Below are 13,919 nucleotides of genomic sequence, written 5' to 3' on the forward strand. Positions count from 1 at the left end.
TGGATCCACACTTCACTGCATCTAAAAAAGTGAGATTTCAGGAAGTACATTTATTTATATTTTTCATAATACCAAAGAAATCACAATTTAGGAGGCAAACTTCTACTGAAGTGCAGCGGGATTCTGTGAGCTCGCCCATATTCCTGGAGCACCCTGCTGATTAGCACCAGACGGCCCATCCGAAAGAGGTGAACAGGGTGTAATATCTCGAGCAAGTGAAGGAGAACCAGGAGAGCTGAGAAGGGCAGCAAGTCAAGATGTCTCCAACACAAACATTCAGGGGTGTAAAAGTTCAAAGTGCCTATAAAAACTGGAAAGTGGGGTCACTGGGGCGGGGAAAGGAGAATGGGCGCAGGACTCAGACCCCGAAAGGGTCTCCTAATGGTATTTCTTGGTTGGCAATAATGGAGACATATTCGAATAGCTGCTATGGAAATGTTCAGAGGAAGACCCCGGTGACCTTTCATCTGCCTCTTCAGGGGCACAGAACATATCTTCATGGTAACCTCCATAAGTGTGGAGGCGAGGCGGAGAGGCAGCGGACCCCTCATGGGCTGCACTGACTCGTATGGTTATATAGTCAAATCCCCCCAACCTGTTCTTAGACAGAGGACCTGAAACTTCACCCAACCCAACCTCCGAGGCTGAATAGCTAGGACATAGAGAGAGGGAAGCCACTTATCCCTACCTAGCGGAAAGCACCAGGATACATGAAGGTTAATCCTAGTACTAGCAAGTGGGAGGAATATAGGAACTAGACCCCCACCATAGCCCTGCCAGATGTTCTGTACCGTGAAGCTGTTACTAATGAGATGTGGATAATTCTCACCGAGCACATCACTGAGGTACTTCAGCTCCTCATCGTACAGGGAGTCGGCGACGTTGGTGACATTGATCCGTCCTCTTCTCTTCGAATGGTAGAGAATGGCAAAGTCACACTTTAACGTTTCTTCCTGGAAGTTCTGGAAGTTGTTTGTGATGGACACAGGGCGAACGTCCCTCACAATTACTACACGCCAAAACCTTGCTGGTCCAACCACCCATAACCAGACTCATCCTCCCGAGAGAAGATTCCAACCAGCACCATTGTATCCTGCGATCTCCTACAATAAAGAAAGAACCCAAAACTGTTCATCAGAAACAGAGGTCACCTGAAAAAACAGTCAATAGTTGGAACTAGTAATGTCACCTAGAAATAATGTCACCTTAACAACAAGTGATGTCACCTCACCAACATGTCATGTCACCTCACCAACAAGTGATGTCACCTCACCAAGTGATGTCACTGCATCTACAAGTAATGTCATTGCACCAAGAAGCAGATGCCACCAGCTGCACACCCTCAAGGTTACGGTCATAGGTGTTATCATGATTGACTATGATCAGCTTTATATTAATGAACCCCAGATGATCCAGAAGTAGGTGGCCACTGACCGGCAGAGCAGACAGATACCTCTTGTCCTCAGGCAGTGCTGAATGGGTTATCGTCTGTGCTCCTAATTAGGACCGAAGAACCATAGGAGGTGTCTTTTTATTCTGTCCTAATTAGGACCTGGTCTGCTGCTGCTCACACTTCTGCTGGCTCCCCTCTGCCTGGACACAGGTGGCTTTGTCCTAAAGGGTCGTTACCTGTTGGGACTTTGCCATGGAGTTCCTCTGCATGTGTCCAGGCCCTGGGCTCCGTCCATTATAATGTATTAGTGCTGCTGGACGCCTCTGTTGATTTGTGTTCAAGAAAAAACGATTGTCCTGGAGCTAGATCCAGTGTAAAGTATCTCTATTCAGGGTACCATTTAGAAATCCATTGATAACGTGTTTCTGAAGAAGGGGCTGGTCCCCAAAACGCTGGACTTTTAATTGCAATCCTGAGTAAAGACACTTCATACTGGACCCGGCGCCGGTACAAGCGTTTTTTTATTTTTTTCTGTAATACAATTGTTTGCCTGTCTGGGGACGTGGTCCGTCTACTCCACGAGACGTGGATCATGAGACCCTTGCTGCTGATCTGAACCCATGTTGGGGCCCAATTTTTGCTTTTCACACCATAGACCTACACAAATTTATAAAAAGGAAGAATCACCACGACAGAAAAAGTGTGGTATTACCGAGGGATCGTAACAAACAATACCCGACATAAGGAGCTGAAAAATCTGTAGTAACTGAGTATAAAGGAGTCAGAAAGCTATGAAAAAATAGCTAAATAGAAAAAATATTTATAAAAAAAAGTATGTTTAAAAAAAATTATATCCAGAGGTAAAATACAAATGGTTAATAATTCGCTATGATAATAAATGACCGACAGGAATACAGGTATAAATCTATGCACGGCAATAATATGATGAGGACAAGCACCATATATATCCCATCATCAGTATTCACCTCAGGAGAACCGCACACCCCAACACCTTTCGTCTCACCTTCCTCAGGGGGCACCCACAGGAAGGTGTGTACTTGCTTTGCAGAGGTGCTTTGGTCCGTATACGGTGTAGTAAGTGTCCTCGCGGTACCACAGGGTGGGGTTTATTCTTTGTATTTACCAGTGACCGGGATCGGTGCGCCTTCGTGTGGCTTTGACTGTCGATATCTTGTTTTTTTAATGATGTATATTTAATAAAGAACACTCTTTTATATCATTTTGAAGCAGTGCTAGTTTTGGTGGGATTATTACCCATTTGTATTTTACCTTTATCATTTTTTTTATATATACGGTACTTTTTTCTATATATTTTTCTATTTAGCTATTTTTTCATTGCTTTACAACTCCTTGATACTTAGGCCTCATGCACACGATACGTCCTATTTTTCTACTTTCTAATCACAGCACCAGGCGAGTACCTCCAACGTGTGCTCCTCTCTAGATACTCTATTACTCGATGTGTTGAGCCGATCAGATGTTTACGGTATAGGACACCGAGTCGATCAGAGGTTTACGGTATAGGACACCGAGTCGATCCGAGGTTTACGGTATAGGACACCGAGTCGATCCGAGGTTTACGGTATAGGACACCGAGTCGATCCGAGGTTTACGGTATAGGACACCAAGTCGATCCGAGGTTTACGGTATAGGACACCGAGTCGATCCGAGGTTTACGGTATAGGACACCGAGTCGATCCGAGGTTTACGGTATAGGACACCGAGTCGATCCGAGGTTTACGGTATAGGACACTGAGCCAGATTATAGATAACAGGACATGACAGCCTCATGTCAGGATAGAGCAGGTTATGGTGGAATGTGTGGACAGGAGCTGCCCAATCTTAGCCCCTGGCAACCTAATCAAGTCTTGTAGTGCACAACATACACCTTGTATTGGAATGTCCTTATGAAGTCTGTTTAACCCCCTCAGGCCCCAGGGCTTAAACACCCTGAAAGACCAGGCCACTTTTTACACTTCTGACCTACACTACTTTCACCGTTTATTGCTCGGTCATGCAACTTACCACCCAAATGAATTTTACCTCCTTTTCTTCTCACTAATAGAGCTTTCATTTGGTGGTATTTCATTGCTGCTGACATTTTTACTTTTTTTGTTATTAATCGAAATTTAACGATTTTTTTGCAAAACAATGACATTTTTCACTTTCAGTTGTAAAATTTTGCAAAAAAACGAGATCCATATAGAAATTTTGCTCTAAATTTATAGTTCTACATGTCTTTGATAAAAAAAAAATGTTTGGGTAAAAAAAAAATGGTTTGGGTAAAAGTTACAGCGTTTACAAACTATGGTACAAAAATGTGAATTTCCGCTTTTTGAAGCAGCTCTGACTTTCTGAGCACCTGTCATGTTTCCTGAGGTTCTACAATGCCCAGACAGTACAAACACCCCACAAATGACCCCATTTCGGAAAGTACACACCCTAAGGTATTCGCTGATGGGCATAGTGAGTTCATAGAACTTTTTATTCTTTGTCACAAGTTAGCGGAAAATGATGATTTTTTTTTATTTTTTTTTTTTCTTACAAAGTCTCATATTCCACTAACTTGTGACAAAAAATAAAAACTTCTATGAACTCACTATGTCCATCAGCGAATACCTTGGGGTCTCTTCTTTCTAAAATGGGGTCACTTGTGGGGTAGTTATACTGCCCTGGCATTCTAGGAACCCAAATGTGTGGTAAGGAGTTTGAAATCAAATTCTGTAAAAAATGCCCTGTGAAATCCGAAAGGTGCTCTTTGGAATATGGGCCCCTTTGCCCACCTAGGCTGCAAAAAAGTGTCACACATCTGGTATCTCTGTATTCAGGAGAAGTTGAGGAATGTGTTTTGGGGTGTCTTTTTACATATACCCATGCTGGGTGAGATAAATATCTTGGTCAAATGCCAACTTTGTATAAAAAAATGGGAAAAGTTGTCTTTTGCCAAGATATTTCTCTCACCCAGCATGGGTATATGTAAAATGACACCCCAAAACACATTCCCCACCTTCTCCTGAGTACGGAGATACCAGATGTGTGACACTTTTGCAGCCTAGGTGGGCAAAGGGGCCCATATTCCAAAGAGCACCTTTCGGATTTCACTGGTCATTTTTTACTGAATTTGATTTCAAACTCCTTACCACACATTTGGGCCCCTAGAATGCCAGGGCAGTATAACTACCCCACAAGTGACCCCATTTTGGAAAGAAGACACCCAAAGGTATTCGCTGATGGGCATAGTGAGTTCATGGAAGTTTTTATTTTTTGTCACAAGTTAGTGGAATATGAGACTTTGTATGAAAAAAAAAAAAAAAATCAGCATTTTCCACTAACTTGTGACAAAAAATAAAAAATTCTAGGAACTCACCATGCCCCTCACGGAATACCTTGGGGTGTCTTCTTTCCAAAATGGGGTCACTTGTGGGGTAGTTATACTGCCCTGGCATTTTCCAGGGACCCTAATGTGTGGTAAGTAGGTAAATGACCTGTGAAATCCTAAAGGTGCTCTTTGGAATATGGGCCCCTTTGCCCACCTAGGCTGCAAAAAAGTGTCACACATGTGGTATCGCCGTATTCAGGAGAAGTTGGGGAATGTGTTTTGGGGTGTCATTTTACATATACCCTTGCTGGGTGAGAGAAATATCTTGGCAAAAGACAACTTTTCCCATTTTTTTATACAAAGTTGGCATTTGACCAAGATATTTCTCTCACCCAGCATGGGTATATGTAAAATGACACCCCAAAACACATTCCCCAACTTCTCCTGAGTACGGCGATACCAGATGTGTGACACTTTTTTGCAGCCTAGATGCGCAAAGGTGCCCAAATTCCTTTTAGGAGGGCATTTTTAGACATTTGGATACCAGACTTCTTCTCACGCTTTGGGGCCCCTAGAATGCCAGGGCAGTATAAATACCGCACATGTGACCCCATTTTGGAAAGAAGACACCCCAAGGTATTCAATGAGGGGCATGGCGAGTTCATAGAAATTTTTTTTTTTTGGCACAAGTTAGCGGAAATTGATATTTTTAATTTTTTTCTCACAAAGTCTCCCTTTCCGCTAACTTGGGACAAAAATTTCAATCTTTCATGGACTCAATATGCCCCTCACGGAATACCTGGGGGTGTCTTCTTTCCGAAATGGGGTCACATGTGGGGTATTTATACTGCCCTGGCATTCTAGGGGCCCTAAAGCGTGAGAAGAAGTCTGGAATATAAATGTCTAAAAAATTTTACGCATTTGGATTCCGTGAGGGTATGGGGAGTTCATGTGAGATTTTATTTTTTGTCACAAGTTAGTGGAATATGAGACTTTGTAAGAAAAAAAATAATAATAATTCCGCTAACTTGGGCCAAAAAAATGTCTGAATGGAGCCTTACAGAGGGTGATCAATGACAGGGGGGTGATCAATGACAGGGGGGTGATCAATGACAGGGGGGTGATCAGGGAGTCTATATGGGGTGATCACCACAGTCATTGATCATGCCCCTGTAAGGCTTCATTCAGACGTCCGGATGCGTTTTGCGGATCCGATCCATCTATCAGTGGATCCGTAAAAATCATGCGGACGTCTGAATGGAGCTTTACAGGGGGTTGATCAATGACAGGGGGGTAATCAATGACAGGGGGGTGATCAGGGAGTCTATATGGGGTGATCAGGGGTGATCAGGGGCTAATAAGGGGTTAATAAGTGACAGGGGGGGTGTAGTGTAGTGTAGTGGTGCTTGGTGGTACTTTACTGAGCTACCTGTGTCCTCTGGTGGTCGATCCAAACAAAGGGGACCACCAGAGGACCAGGTAGCAGGTATATTAGACGCTGTTATCAAAACAGCGTCTAATATACCTGTTAGGGGTTAAAAAAAACACATCTCCAGCCTGCCAGCGAACGATCGCCGCTGGCAGGCTGGAGATCAACTCTCTTACCTTCCGTTCCTGTGAGCGCGCGCGCCTGTGTGTGCGCGTTCACAGGAAATCTCGCGTCTTGCGAGATGACGCATATATGCGTGACTCTGCGCAGGGCTGCCACTTCCGGAACGCGATCCTGCATTAGGCGGTCCGGAGGTGGTTAAAGACAAGATGGAGTCGGTTACAATAACAGCCTTGTTTTACGTTGGAGAAATGTTAATAGTTTTTGCTGCTCAGGGTATTTCTCATTAGATAAATCTGTTTGTCTAGATCTTCTCATAATTATGGTTTGTGATTCCTACGTATGTATGAAATGTATTCAGTGGTGGAGTGGATGCAAACTTCAAGCCCTTATTCTATAAAAGCTCTTCATGTTTTGTAAGGTGATAAGATCTGATGTTGATGACTGGAGCCGTTGGCTCATCTTGCCTATTTCAGCTTTCGGTGTGAGTTCTACTTCTTCTACGTCCTCCTTTTTTTTGTTATATGCCTTTTTGTGTCTCTCTTGGTGTGTATTGTGTTATAATGGCGGTAGATTCGGCAGCCGATGCCCCTATGATGTCACCATTGGTGTTGCTGTGATGCTTGTGTGGATTCTTCTACTTTTTGTGCTATATTGATTGGTGCTGGTCGTGTACTGGTGTAAGTGTGATGGTGAGGTGGTCTCGTTGGATAACGACTTAGGTGAGGTGATGGACAGTAATGTGATTGCTGCACCTGAGGATGTCCTTACTGATTGCAGTTTTTGAGCCTCGTGAGGATCTACCTGGTGCTTTGCCGATACCGATCCTGTAGGAGAGGGGTGGAAAGTTCAGTTGGTGGATACATGCGGCAGAGTCCTGTCCTGCGATAGTGGTCGTCACCTGTTGGATAAAGTAAATCTCTGGGAATTATTGGTTTCTACGGCAAAATTACTATTTTACATTTCTTCTGAAAATCGTTTGGTTTCGTGGATATGACGTCCCTCTCTATCTTGTCTAATGTCCTGCAAAGATTCCATTTTCATTGTGATCTGATTGATGGGTTTTTCTAGATTACCCCCTCTGCTCTGTTACACGACTCACAATCTCTTCTGGTTTCTCCACATAAATTCTCATTTCTACTCAAACATTTTTCACACAATTCATTTGCGGGAATTTTACGAACCATCGAACCCTTTGGTGCCATACCTGCCTGTGTACACTGGGTTACATTCCAGCTAATCAGTACTTCATACTATCCTGTAGAAGGAAGACCTCTTAGATAGTACTGGTTTAGTACTTCCTCGTCCCTCGCTCTGACGATGCCGCTGTCTCAGCTGTGCTGTCACAGGCTGTGAGCTCTTATGCCCGGATCCTGACCAAATGTGCGCCCGTCTTTCCTGTTCAGCTGCATTTACAGGTGAAACGCAAAAATTTAGAATATCGTGCAAAGTTCATTTATTTAAGTAATGCAACTTAAAGGTGAAACTAACATATTACATGAGACTCATTACAGGCAGAGCGAGATATTTCAAGCCTTTATTTGGTATAATTTGGATGATTATGGCTTACAGCTTATGAAACCCCAAAGTCACAATCTCAGGTCCCCTTTGCTCAGGGGGTATGGAATAATTAGCTGACTAGAGGGTGACACTTTGAGCCGAGAATATTGAACCTTTTCACAAAATTCGAATTTTTCGAGTTTCACCTGTACTATAGTGCGAGTGCAGCCTCAGTGGAGCGAGGGACCGGTAAGTACTTCTACCTTCCACAGGTTAGCACAAACTAATGATTTAGGGCTCATGCACATGACCATGTGTATTTTGCAGTCTGGAAAAAAACAGATCCGCAAAAAAATACAGATGACGTCCGTGTGCATTCCATATTTTGCAGAACAGAACAGCTGGCCCCTAATAGAACAGCGCTATCCTTGTCCGTAATGTGGCCAATAATAGGACATGTTCTATTCTTTTGCGAGACGGACATACGGACAAAAAATGGAATGGACACGGAAAGAAAATATGGTTGTGTGGGCATAAACCTTTACTGAAAGGTCCAGAGAACCCCTTTAATCTCCCATTGTGGGTTTTTTTTTTGCAGAAGGTCTCCTAATTCTCCCTCTCTGCTTATAAAATTTTAAATCCTCAAATTTTCGTTGTAACTGATGGGGGGGAATAAATACCGTAGACCCAGAAACAATAATACAAAGTGCTCCCCCTATACCGTGCATTAAGAGGTATTCCTCATGTTGTTGCTCTCTATTTTCCCCTCTTTATCATCTACCTCTCTCCGGGGCGTCACCTCATTTAGACTCCGGATATTTTCTCTCTAGATCTTCTTTCAGGACACAATTCCTGTTTTGTCGTCTACACTGGATGAATGGAAGGTATCAGCCACCGAGGTAGGAGACAGTGGTCATAAAAGATGAACCCCTTTTAACCCCAGTTTGGGCAACATGTTACAAGTTGTTGTAACTGGGTGCGATATATACTACCAGTATCATACTGGTCATTATAGGAAACACTAGGCGCTCCTGATTTTTTTAATTTGTTATTTTTGTATATGGATTTTAATTTAAGGTAATATTGAACAATGTTTGTTACAAAGACGACCCAACATGTGTCATTTATTTGATGGGATGCTGATATTATTATTAGAGATGAGCAAATAAAAGTTGATGACTTGGAATTCGATCCAAATTTAAGGAAAAATATGATTTATCCCGAAGATGAATTTCCTCGCGCTTCATGGTAACAAATCGTACTTTTTCTAAAATGGCTGCTGCACATGATAGAAAGAGGAAGTAAAAAGGACGGGAACGAGGGGGCGCCCATAATGCCATGCAACCTGCCAATCAGCAGATAGCCAGCCCCTGTGATGTCACAGTCCTATAAAAATCCTCATCCTGCCCGGTCTCCGACATTTTACTGTGAACTTAGTGCAGGGAGAGACGTTACAGGCACTAGGGACAGTGATCAGGAAACAATTTATTCACAAAATATTACTATTGAGCAGTTCAGGGAAATATTATTCACAGTGTAAGGATATAATAGGGAGGCATTATCTACACTATAGGGAGAGAGCAGGGGCAGCTTAGAGATAGTGTAGGGGATGATAGGGATGTATTATCCACACTATAGGGAGTGAGCAGGGGCAGCTTAGAGATAGTGTAGGGAGATAATAGGGAGGCTTTATCCATACTATAGGCATAGTGCAGGGACAGCTTACCGATAGTGTATGGATATAATATGGATGGTTTATATAAACTATAGGGAGTGAGCAGGGACAGCTTAGAGATAGTGTAGGGAGATAATAGGGAGGCTTTATCCATACTATAGGGAGAGAGCAGGGACAGCTTAGAGATAGTGTAGGGATATAATAGGGAGGCATTATTCACACTATAGTGAGAGTGCAGGGACAGCTTAGAGATAGTGTAGAGATATAATAGAGAGACTTTATCCACACTATAGGGAGAGTGCAGGGGCAGCTTAGAGATAGTGTAGGGAGATAATAGGGAGGCTTTATCCATACTATAGGGAGAGAGCAGGGACAGCTTAGAGATAGTGTAGGGATATAATAGGGAGGCATTATTCACACTATAGGCATAGTGCAGGGACAGCTTAGAGATAGTGTAGAGATATAATAGAGAGACTTTATCCACACTATAGGGAGAGTGCAGGGGCAGCTTAGAGATAGTGTAGGGATATAATAGGGAGGCTTTATCCACACTATAGGGAGAGTGCAGGGGCAGCTTAGAGATAGTGTAGGGATATAATAGGGAGGTGTAACGGACCGTTTCAGCAGACAAGGGGTTAAAATCCGTTTAGGCGATATGCCCCTTTTCTGAGAGACAGGCACAGCTACTGCAGGACACCAACCTCCCGAACTGGATACAAAATAGCACTCCGAACTGGAACCTCACGAATAGCTGCTAGCAGACGAACAGGAATCAGCTTACACTCCTGGCAATCAGTCTCTAACAGCATACAGCGGATCCCCCCAATAACGAGACAAGGCTCCGTGTTGAGGGTCAAGCAGTGGTCTGAGGTGCTGGCACACCCAGCCTGGTTTTTGTTACAGTTGTTTGCAAATACAGGTCCGCCCACAGGGAGGTATAAAACAACCAAGCCCATCTGGTGTACACGCCCCTAGGGGACCAGAATGAAGACTGTGACATAGGACAGATACAACATATCCCCACAATGCATCATGGTTTCCTCCTCTCTGTCCCGGAGACAACCTGAGTAGCAATCCAATTATCTCTCAGGACAAAGGGAGATCGCCAATACACATGTGAGGACAACAGAACAGACATCACCATTTAAACACACAATGGGACAAAAAAGTAATCTAATACTACAGATTTTAGTGCATTTTTTGATACATCAGTAATTCCAGTAATCCATGATTCTGTTATTGGGATGAAACTGCGGCCTGATACTACAGAATTTAGGGGGAAGGGGGTACTCACGTTGTATTATACATAAATATATCCATTAAACCCAAATTGTGGAATTGGTGTGAAATTGTGGCCTGATACTGCAAGTTTTTTTCTATATAGGTGCATCCATTCATCCTTGATTCGGGGGTGAAATTGCGTCCTGACACTACTGCTCTTTTACCCTTTCAGTTACAGTACAGTATGTCGGACAGACAGGTGACAGGCCCTTCTAAGGGAACAGGCAGTGGCCAAAATGTTTCTGGAGATGGCAGAAGTAGCAGCAGAAGAACGGACTGGTCGTAGCAGCAGTCACAGCGACAGGCCAGAGCTGCCAGTATCATCTAGTGGTCGTGTTTGACCACCAACCCAGCTGTCCTTGAATGGTTGACTTGGTCTTCTACCTCATCTCGAGTAACATCAGACACCCCCAGCAAGGAGTCGGTGGGTTCCTATGACACCATGTTTATTTGGCATTGCCCGGGAACAAGCTCCCTGTGGGCAGAAGGTGAAGCTTGGCCAGGATACTAATGTTGGCACCATTGCCCTGCGTCAACACATGCAGCGTCACCATAAAGTGGCCTGGGAAAACTATGGCACTAATGTAGTGGTCCAGCCGGCCCCAGCAACCGCAGAATCACCCAGTGGCACGCACCCATTCTCCAGCAGTCAAGGCTCCACCACCTCAGCAGAAGGGAGCTGTGTTTCCTTCTTATCATCTACTGGGCCTGATGCTCCTGCTCCTCATCACTCATTTAGTCAGTAATCAATCACCAAGGCAATTGCAAAAAGACAACAGTATGATTGCACTTATCCAACGGTGCAAAAGCTGAACGTGCTCCTGGCCAAGTTGCTGGTGCTGCAGTCCCTCCCTTTCCATGTGGTGGACTCTGCACCTTTCAGAGAACTTATGGCTTGTGCCAAGCCGAGGTGGAGAGTCCCAAGCCATCATTACATCCCCACACATATGTTGAACAGAAGGGCCAGTCGTTGAGCCTGTCGGTGTCTGCTAAAGTTCACGGCAGCGTTAATGTGTGGAGCTGTAACTACGGTCAGGGACAATACATATGTGGTTCCTGCCCAGCCACACCAGCAACTTGGCCAGGTGACGGCACTGTCACCTCCACGTTCTCAAGCTGTGGGTCCTGCACCAATGTCCTTCTCTGCCTCCTCATTCTCCACCTTGTCCTCAGTCTCCACTGCAGGCAGAATTCGGAGTGCCACTCCAGCATACTCCCTGTGCAGAGCATGGCGGTGTCACGTTGCTCTGCACTTATTTTGCCTGGGTGAACTATGGGATGAACAATGTCATTCCACTCCTTCACGTCCTGGAACAGATGCTGATAAATCTGGCTGGCCAGGGCACAGGAGACGTGGCGCCTACATTTCACGGCCACCTGAGCCCTGTGGGGGGTGAACTGGAGGAGGAGGAGGCCATTCATACGCAAGCAATGTACAGTATAAAGAAATGGGTGGTTTTTCTGATCAAGTGACAGGAGAGGAGCAGGAGGAGCATGAGCAGCTGGAGGGCCATGAGGAAGACCAGGCAGAGGACCCCAACACACCATGGCAGTATACAGTGGAGATGGAGGCAGGGAGTCCCTCCGATTCCCTTGTGCAAATAGCCAGATGCATGCTGAGTTGCTTGCATAGTGACAGGTGTATTATCACTATTCGGCAGAGGGATGACTTCTGGCTCTCCACCATGTTAGCTACCGCTACCGCTCTAAAATGGGGGCCTTTTTCCCACCTGCTGAGAGGGAGGATAAATTGAGCTATTACCGAGACATCCTATGTAGTCAGTTGGCCGCTGCCTATCTGTGCCATCACCCATCCTCACGCAGGTCTGACTGGGGGGGGGGCCTTTGTGCTCACGTTTCACTGCCATGGCTGCTGGAGGGGGGTTGGGCAGGAGCAGTACCAGCTCCATCAGCAGCAACTGAAGTCTGGTTTCTCTGATGAGCACTTTTCTTCACCCACCTACTGAAAAAACTACTTACCAGCAGCAAGACATGGAGAAGAACCTGAACCAGCAGGTGGTGGCATGCTTGGACTGCACCCTACCAACCCTGATCCAAGATCCGCTGGACTACTGGGCAGCCAAACTGGATTTGTGGCCGCAACTGGACGAGTTTGCCCTGGACAAGCTTTCCTGCCTGGCCAGTGGTGGGGCATCAGAGGCAAAGAGACCCGTTTCTTCTGGCAACCTGCTTCGCCCAAAATTCTGATGTTGTCACCCGCCTGAGGCCACACACCTGCTGCCTCTTCGGCCATGTTGTCCTACTGCCACCCACCATCTTGTGCTGTTACTGCCACTGCTGTTGTTGTCCCCACCCTGTAACTGGGCCACTATGTTGACTCCTCATGCGATTCCTAATGCGATTCCCACCCTCACCACTCTGTGACTGACCACTATGTTGACTTCTCATGCGATTCCCATCCTCACCACTCTATGACGAGGCCACTATTGTCCCTGTTTGGCTTTGTTGACATGACCATTTATTTGACCCTTCTTCTGATCTGTCAGAAAGAAGGTAAAATGAGTCGCACACTGGATCCTGTCTGTGTAGCAGCTGTAAGGCCTGTACGGTCCCATCAGAATTGTGTTATGATTTGGAAGCCAAAAGCAGGAGTGGGTACAAAACACAGAAGACATGGACATATTCCGTTCACGTGTCATCTCTGTTTTGGATCCACTCCTGTTTTTTTTGGCCTTACCAATACTGATGGATTACTGACCAAATGCTGACCGAGTGAAGGCGGATGCTTCACAGACAGGATCCGTTTTTTGGGGGTTATTGTTCTGACGGATCAGAGGAAGGGCAAAATAATCAGTGACGTCACCACAACCTTACTGCTGACCAGTGGCGGATTACAATAGGGACGTTCGGGTCGGCAGCCCCGGGCCCAGCACCGCTGGGGGGCCCAATGCCGACTCGAATGCCCACATACTGCGGCGGCCGGAGGGGCACGGGAGTGCATAGTTCCCTGTCCCATCGCCGATCACTGCCATAGGCTTCAGGACTAGTAGGGACGCAGCACTGTGACGTGTGCACGCCTGCCTCATCCCGCCTTCCTCTGCGAGCAAGCGCCTGGCCCTGGACATAGGTGAGTATTTAGTTTTAAAATTTTTAAAAATTTTTATTTCATATGCCTACTTTGGGGGACATGTGGGGGGGCACACAGGAGGACATATTAGGG

Source organism: Bufo bufo, chromosome 7 (genome assembly GCF_905171765.1).
Source record: "Bufo bufo chromosome 7, aBufBuf1.1, whole genome shotgun sequence".
Classification (NCBI taxonomy): Eukaryota; Metazoa; Chordata; class Amphibia; order Anura; family Bufonidae; genus Bufo; species Bufo bufo.